Source organism: Triticum dicoccoides, chromosome 6B (genome assembly GCF_002162155.2).
Source record: "Triticum dicoccoides isolate Atlit2015 ecotype Zavitan chromosome 6B, WEW_v2.0, whole genome shotgun sequence".
In the NCBI taxonomy this organism is placed as follows: domain Eukaryota; kingdom Viridiplantae; phylum Streptophyta; class Magnoliopsida; order Poales; family Poaceae; genus Triticum; species Triticum dicoccoides.
Window position 1 is genome coordinate 189,542,437 of NC_041391.1, and position 7,997 is coordinate 189,550,433.

General features: G+C 51.0%; 1 pseudogene; it reads left to right on the forward strand.

Annotated features, from left to right (window-relative positions):
- Positions 1-6,282: 6,282 nt before the first annotated feature.
- On the forward strand, positions 6,283-7,527 carry LOC119321036 (annotated as a pseudogene).
- The last annotated feature ends 470 nt before the right edge of the window (positions 7,528-7,997 follow it).

The following is a 7,997-nucleotide window of genomic DNA, read 5'->3' on the forward strand; positions in this document are numbered from 1 at the left end:
TGGATGAACAGTTCTTGGTGGGGGTGGATGAACAGGACCCCGTGGTGTTGCCTCTCGATGAATAGGACCCCGATCGATTGAGCTGGTTGGGGCTGGATGAACAAGACCCCGTGGAGGGCTGGATGAACAGGACGACCCCGTGGAGGGCTGGATGAACAGTAGCCCATGGAGGGGTGGTTGAACAGGAGCCCGTGGAGAGGGCTGGTTGAACAGTAGCCGACGGAGTAGCGTGCGGTGGAGGCTGGATGAACAGGAGTTCGTAGATGAGCAGTCGCTGGTGGAGGTCGACGGTGGGTGAACAGTGGCCCGTGGAGGCTGGAGGAGGTCGACGGTGGCGATGAACAGTATCTCGTGGAGTCCTGTTTTGCGGTACGCCACACCCCTCCCAATGAACAGGACCCGTGTTTCGACCGTAGCGCTCCAACACAAGTCTGTTTCCTCCATTTTGTGGTACGCCACACCCCTCCTGATCAACAGGACCCCGTTTTGATTGTAGGAGGTCCAACAGAAGTCCATTTCCTATGTTTTGCGGTATGCCAGACCCCTCCCGATGAACAGGATCCCGTTTCGAACATTGCCGGTCGAACACAAGGCCGTTTCCTCCGTTGTGCGGTACGCCAGGCTTCGTTTCCATCGGCTGTTCCATCCAAGCTGGTTGGCTCCCACGCGTTCCATTGCCTCCCGATGAACACGACACATTCCGTTGCCTCCCCATGAACACGACGACGACACAGTTTCTCCATTCCGACCCAGCCATGTACACGAGCCTTGGCCGTATGTATGCGCGAGTAGGCGTTTGAGACCCCGCCCATATGTACGTACGTGGCTGTATTTACTTTCTTGTACCCTGGCTGTTGTACGTACGTGTACATGCTACGGGCGTGCCTCTACTCCGACACGTGCGTGCCTCTACATCGACCACTATGTACGTACACGTTCACGACCAGAATGACAATGCTACGTATGCTTCGACAAGGTAGGTCCCGACTGTCAGGCACTTCCTTGCATGCGAAGATGTAGCTGGTGGGTCCCAACAGTCAGGGGGAAAATCAACTTTTTTTGCCCGTAATATGGACGCACTTCCTTGCGTGCGAAGATGTAGCTGGTAGGTCCCAACAGTCAGGGGGGAAACGTTTTTTTTCATGAAATACGGTGGCCCGTCCGGTGGGTCCCTGCTGTCAGGTGGAGGAATCATTATTTTCCGCATAATAAGGAGGCACTTCCTTGCTGCGGCCATGGACCCAGCTATCAGCCTCTCCACGTACAGTCCACGTTCGATGGAAGTCATTCCTTGACCATGTTGACCATGCCGCACCGAGTGCACCAAGGCGGTGGACGACGGCGAGGCCTAGGAAGGGGACGACACGGAGCCGGGGAAGACGCGACAGTGGATTCCCACGCGTAGAGGAGTATGAGAGTTCACTGGTTCGGCTGCGGTGTGAGGCTGTCGTCGCCACAGAATAACACGGGGGTGTGGGTGAGTAGAGGGATGGCCTGGACAGCGATGGGAGTAGTAGGGGCGGTGAGGCCTCCGCGGCATCATAGCCGGCCACGGGAGGCAGGAGCACGCGGCACGACTGGCACTGGTTTGGGTGGCTGGAGCAAGAAGACCAGAGGTTGAAGAAGCTGAAGGAAATATGCCCTAGAGGCAATAATAAAGTTATTATTTATTTCCTCATATCATGATAAATGTTTATTATTCATGCTAGAATTGTATTAACCGGAAACATAATACATGTGTGAATACATCGACAAACATAGTGGCACTAGTATGCCTCTACTTGACTAGCTCATTGATCAAAGATGGTTGAGTTTCCTAACCATAGATATGAGTTATCATTTGATCAATGGGATCACATCATTAGAAGAATGATGTGATTGACTTGACCCATTCCGTTAGCTTAGCACTTGATCATTTAGTATGTTGCTATTGCTTTCTTCATGACTTATACATGTTCCTATGACTATGAGATTATATAACTCCCGCTTACCGGAGGAACACTTTGTGTGCTACAACGTCACAACGTAACTGGGTGATTATAAAGGTGCTCTACAGGTGTCTCCGAAGGTACTTGTTGAGTTGATGTATTTCGAGATTAGGATTTGTCACTCCGATTGTCTGAGAGGTATCTCTGGGCCCTCTCGGTAATGCACATCACTATAAGTCTTGCAAGCAATGTAGCTAATGAGTTAGTGATGGGATGATGCATTATGTAACGAGTAAAGAGACTTGCCTGTTACGAGATTGAACTAGGTATTGAGATACCGTCGATCAAATCTCGGGCAAGTAACATACCGATTACAAAGGGAACAACGTATATTGTCATGCGGTTTGACCGATAAAGATCTTCGTATAATATGTGGGAGCCAATATGAGCATCCAGGTTCCGCTATTGGTTATTGACCAGAGATGTGTCTCGGTCATGTCTACATAGTTCTCGAACCCATAGGGTCCACACGCTTAAAGTTCGGTGACGATCGGTATTACAATTTCTGTGTTTTGATGTACCAAAGGTAGTTTGTGTCCTGGATATGATCACGGACATGACGAGGAGTCTCGAAATGGCCGAGACGTAAACATCGATATATTGGATGACTATGTTCGGACACCGAAAGTGTTTTGGGAGGCTTCAGACATATACCGGAGTACCGGGGGGTTAGTGGGCCTAATGGGCCCTAGTGGAGAAGAGGAGGGGCGGCCAGGGCAGGCAGCGCCCCCTCCCCCTCTAGTCCGAATAGGAAAAGGAGGGGGGGGGGCGGCGCCCCCCTTTCCTTCCTCTCCTCTCTCCCTTCCTTCCCCCTCCTACTCCATCTAGGAAGAGGGAGTCCTACTCCCGATGGGAGTAGGACTCCTCCCTGGTGCGCCTCCTCTTGCCCGGCCGCTCCCTCCCCCTTGATCCTTTATATACAGGGGCAGGGGGCATGAGGGAGTCCCGGACTAGGGGGTGTCCGGATAGCCGAAATATCATCTTCGGTCGGACTCCTGGACTATGAAGATACAAGATTAAAGACTTCGTCCTGTGTCCGGATGGGACTTTCCTTGGCGTGGAAGGCAAGCTTGGCGATACGGATATGTAGATCTCCTACCATTGTAACCGACTCTGTGTAACCCTAACCCTCTTTGGTGCCTATATAAACCGGAGGGTTTTAGTCCGTAGGACGAACAACAATCATACCATAGGCTAGCTTCTAGGGTTTAGCCTCTCTGATCTCATGGTAGATCTACTCTTGTACTACCCATATCATCAATATCAATCAAGCAGGAGTAGGGTTTTACCTCCATCGAGAGGGCCCGAACCTGGTAAAAACATCGTGTCTCTTGTCTCCTGTTACCATCCGCCTAGACGCACAGTTTGGGACCCCCTACCCGAGATCCGCCGGTTTTGACACCGACATTGGTGCTTTCATTGAGAGTTCCTCTGTGCCGTCTCTATCAGGAAGGATGCCTCATCCCATCTTTAAAGGCGACACTGTTGCTAAAGGAGCTTTGGCTATCGTCCAAACTCTCCGGCTAGGCAGTTTCCTTATGACCGCCTGTCCGGCGACCACGCCGACGATGACTTCTCGAGTCATCGAAAGCAATCTTCACGTTAGCTCGGAACTCGCCGAGCAGTTGGATCCGATGGAGCTCTCTTCCTTAAACGAGCTCTTGGATCGCATCGCCGCCCTGGGAGTCGCTACAAACTACGATCAGATTGGGCCTAAACCCGATCTGAGAGAGATTAACTCTCCCCAGGTTACCCACCACGTTACTGTGGTAGAGGAACAATACGGCGACCCTTCTTCTACCTTAAGGACTAGATATGTCCGGATTCCCGATCCCTCCATGCTGGATTCCCGCGGAGGGGAGCATGTTACTCAAGCCCTGAACCTAAAGTCAGGCAGCGGGCTAGACTCATTGGACAACATCCAAGAACCCAAGCTTCCAAGTTCGGAAACTACTTGGCCCCTGAGTTTTAAAGTGGACGGGATTCCGAACTTAATTCCACCCGCCCACCCAAACATAAGTGATCTATCCCAAATCCGGCAAGAGCCCGCAGAAACAGTACACCACTACTGGGCCAGGTTCCTCCTGGTTATGAACAGGATAAAGGACTGCCGTAAGGAGGACGCAATTTCATTCTTCTGCAATAATTGCACGGACAAGGGAATCCTCAACGCCGTAAGTCGTCGTGAAATTACACGCTTCGCTGACTTAGCGTCCATTGTACAAAAGTACTGTGCGATGGAAAGCGCCTGAAAAACCGAAATCAATTTTTGGGACAATCCGGCCCTGAATACAACCCCAGTCCAAAATAAAAGGGCGCACTATCGCCAGGCACCTGGGTTAAACACCAAAAAGCAAAAACCCTCTATAGGGCATGAAACCGCACTGGAAGGATGGCTCAATGGACCCTGCAAAATTCATAGTACAGAGGGTGCCACTCCAACTCACAGCCTTAGAGCGTGTTGGATACTATGGCAGGTGGCCAAAAGTGGCGAAGAGCTTCTAACTCCAGAATACCAATCCAAGGATATCAGTACGGTATTAACAGTCTTCGAGACTTTCATATCAAATAATATGCGGAAACGAACACTCCGCAGCCTTGCCGAAGTCTACCAAGTAGCAACAATAGACCCATGGAGTGACATGGCTATTACCTTTAATGCCAGTGACGAACCTAAATTTCGAACAGCCCGAACACCAGCCGCATTGGTCCTCAGTCCAATAGTGGACGGCTTTCGCCTTACCAAGGTACTCATGGACGGTGGCAGCGGACTAAACCTCATTTACAAGGAAACCCTCCGAAAAATGGAAATAGACTAGAGCCGCATTGAGCGAAGCAGCACAACCTTTAGAGGAATAATCCCCAGTCGGGAAGCATGATGTACAGGAAAAATCACACTGGATGTGGTGTTCGGCACGCCGGATAATTACAGGTCCGAGGAGGTCACGTTCCAAGTGGCCCCGTCACTACTAGGAAAAAGCATGCTACTGGCGCACCAGTTTTGCCTTCTAATGGCACACTACTGGTGCGCCACTAGCATCACGCCATTAGAATTAAATTCTAATGGCGCATCACTGGTGCGCCATTAGTATCTGGTGTTTTAATGGCGCACCACGTAGTGCGCCATTAGTATGCCATTAGAATTCCTCCCAGGGTAATGGCGCACCACATAGAAGTGCGCCATTAGTAACAATTTTTTTCAAATTCTTTTTTAGAAATTTTGTTTTAAATTTTTTTTCAATTTTTTTTTCGTTTTTTTCTTAATCTCAGGTCACTATGGCTTAATCTCGGGTCAATATGCTTAATCTCAGGTCAAATCGCACTCCGTGGTCAAACTTCCCGAAAGGTCACCCATCCTCACACTACTCCAGCCCAAGCACGCTTGACTTCAGAGTTCTATCCAACCCCAGCAACAGCTCACTTCACAGGCACTTGTTGATATATCTAGCATATCAATCCTATTATACCTTGTTGATGTCTAGGACTTTGTTCATGTTCATGACTATGATGAAATTTTGAAAAGAGAAAAATTCATCATAGGTCACAAAACTTGAGCTGGCTGACACTTTAGTACCATTATTTTAAAATACCCGAACTACAGTTCATGTACTTGTGCAGAGGGTTCACTTTGGTCAGTATCTACGTTTTCGTGTACGTATTCGCTGACTTGGCCGAGTCAGCGGCCGCCAGCTAGGCTTTGACCGCCACCTGGTCGAGCGTGGGTTAATACTACTGCATCCGGGGGGGTTTTGTGAAAAGCTGCGCCTCTCCTTTCGCGCTCCTACTCCGAGTATGCAAATGCATCCGCCACCAGCAGCTGCCCGCCCGCCCGCTCCTACTCCGAGTATGCAAATGCATCCTCCTCCGTTTACCCCGACCTCGTCCCCATGGGAGGCGTCTCCTCGGCGGCGCACGGGGCCTGGTTGAGCGGGACGACGTGGATGGGGCTGGCCAAGTCGCCGTTGGAGGCGGAGGGGGAGGGGGATGACGAGGAGGCCGGCGGCAAGGCGGCGGGGGAGGAGGCGACGGCGGCCATGGCGGCGGCGAGGGCGCGCTTGCGCAGCATCTTGGCGGCGACCTCGTCGAGGCTGCGGTGCATGAGGGCCTCGACGTCGGCGGGGACGTCGGGGCAGCAGCAGGCGTTGCCGGGGCGGCGCGCGAGGTGCTCCTTGAAGCGGTGGATGCCGCCGCCGAGGAAGTGCTTGCCGCAGTAGACGCACTTGAGGCGGTCTCGGCCGACGAGGCGCACCATGAGGCAGTGCTTCCACGCCGGGTCGTGCTTCCAGCCTTCGGGGAGTCGCTGAAGCGGATGGCGGAGAAGGCCGACGCCGAGGGGGAGGTGGTGGTGAAGCTGGACTGGCGCGAGTCGATGCCGCACCCGGACGAGCGCGTGGAGTACGAGCTCTGGACCAACAGCAACGACGAGTGCGGCCCCCGGTGCGACGAGCAGGTGGCCTTCGTCCGGAGCTTCCGGGGGCACGCCCAGATCCTGGAGCGCGGCGGCTACGCCCGGTTCATGCCGCACTACATCACCTGGTACTGCCCCCGAGGCGTTCCGGCTCACGCGGCAGTGCCAGTCGCAGTGCATCAACCACGGCCTGTACGTAGTACATGCACACGCACGCCATTGCTGGTCTAGGAAGCTTTCTCTGGTCAAGAGTTTGAAACGATGTTGTTGGTTGTGCAGGTACTGTGCGCCGGACCCGGAGGAGGACTTCGGGGAGGGGTACGAGGGGAAGCAGGTGGTGGTGGAGAACCTGCGGCAGCTGTGCGTGCACCGGGTGGCGAACGAGAGCGGGCGGCCGTGGGCGTGGTGGGACTTCGCCATGGACTACAAGCTGCGGTGCTCCATGAAGGAGAAGAAGTACAGCAAGGCGTGCGCGGAGGAGGTGGTGGCGTCGCTGGGGCTGTCGCTGGAGAAGGTGCTCATTAGTGCAGCGCCCATACAGTCTGCTTTATCTTTTTTTTCGTTTTTCTTGTTGTTTTCTTCATTGTGCATTTTTCGTAATAATAATAAATTATTTTACATTTCCATAATGCCAATAAATACTTTTTTAAAAAATTACACGAACCCACTTCTCTTCACTCAGGAGTGACAAAAAATATTAGCATCAAACAGTTTGCTTGAGACGCCTCGCGGTCGCACCTTGCCAATAGATATGAAGGATGCTGACTATAATCGTTTGCCTACAAAATATTGATTATATATTGGGCGACACACTCAAATATAAGAACAGACAGGAGCGTTCCTAGATGAAATATTTTTTAAGAACTTTTGAAACATTTCTTGAAAAAATGTGAACAATTTTGAAATACGTAATATTTTTTTAAATGCAAATAATTTATGAAATTCCAAAAACATTTTTTGAAAAATTTGACACGGTAACATTTTTCCATATACACTTTTACATTTTGTAAAGCTATACAACATTCTTTTACATTGTAAAGATTTTTTAAAATTTGTTCAGGTTAAAATATATGTTCCCAATTTTTTTCAAAAACTGTTATGTTTCAACAGCGTTCGCTTTTCCAAAATTGATTGTGTTCGCAAAAATATTGTTCGCTTGTTAAAAAAGTATTCAGAATTTTCAAAAGTGTTCGCACTTTTAAAAAAAATCGGAGATTTCGAACATTGTCGGGCCTTCACGTCTTCAATTGTTGTTTGCCCTTAACCAAATATTTTCAAATCTCAACGCAGGGGTTAAATTATCCCGGCCTCTTGTTATAGCAGTGCCATCCAATGCTTCTTGTCGCTAGCAGGACGAGGTGAGCAGCACCAGGTCGCAAGTTCGAGTTCCACTTTTTTTGTATTTTTAATACGGGCACAGTGATTCTCTCACCAGCCGACGTGACCGCCGAGCATGGCGCTCCACGCAACGGCCCAACGGTGCGCGCACCTCCAGCTCCAGCACGGGGCCATCAAAGACGCCTAGGACCACGCCCAGCTATAGGTGCCCGGTGTCCCAGCTCCCAGCCCGTGCGCGGTCGGTCCGACCAGGTCTTGGCGAT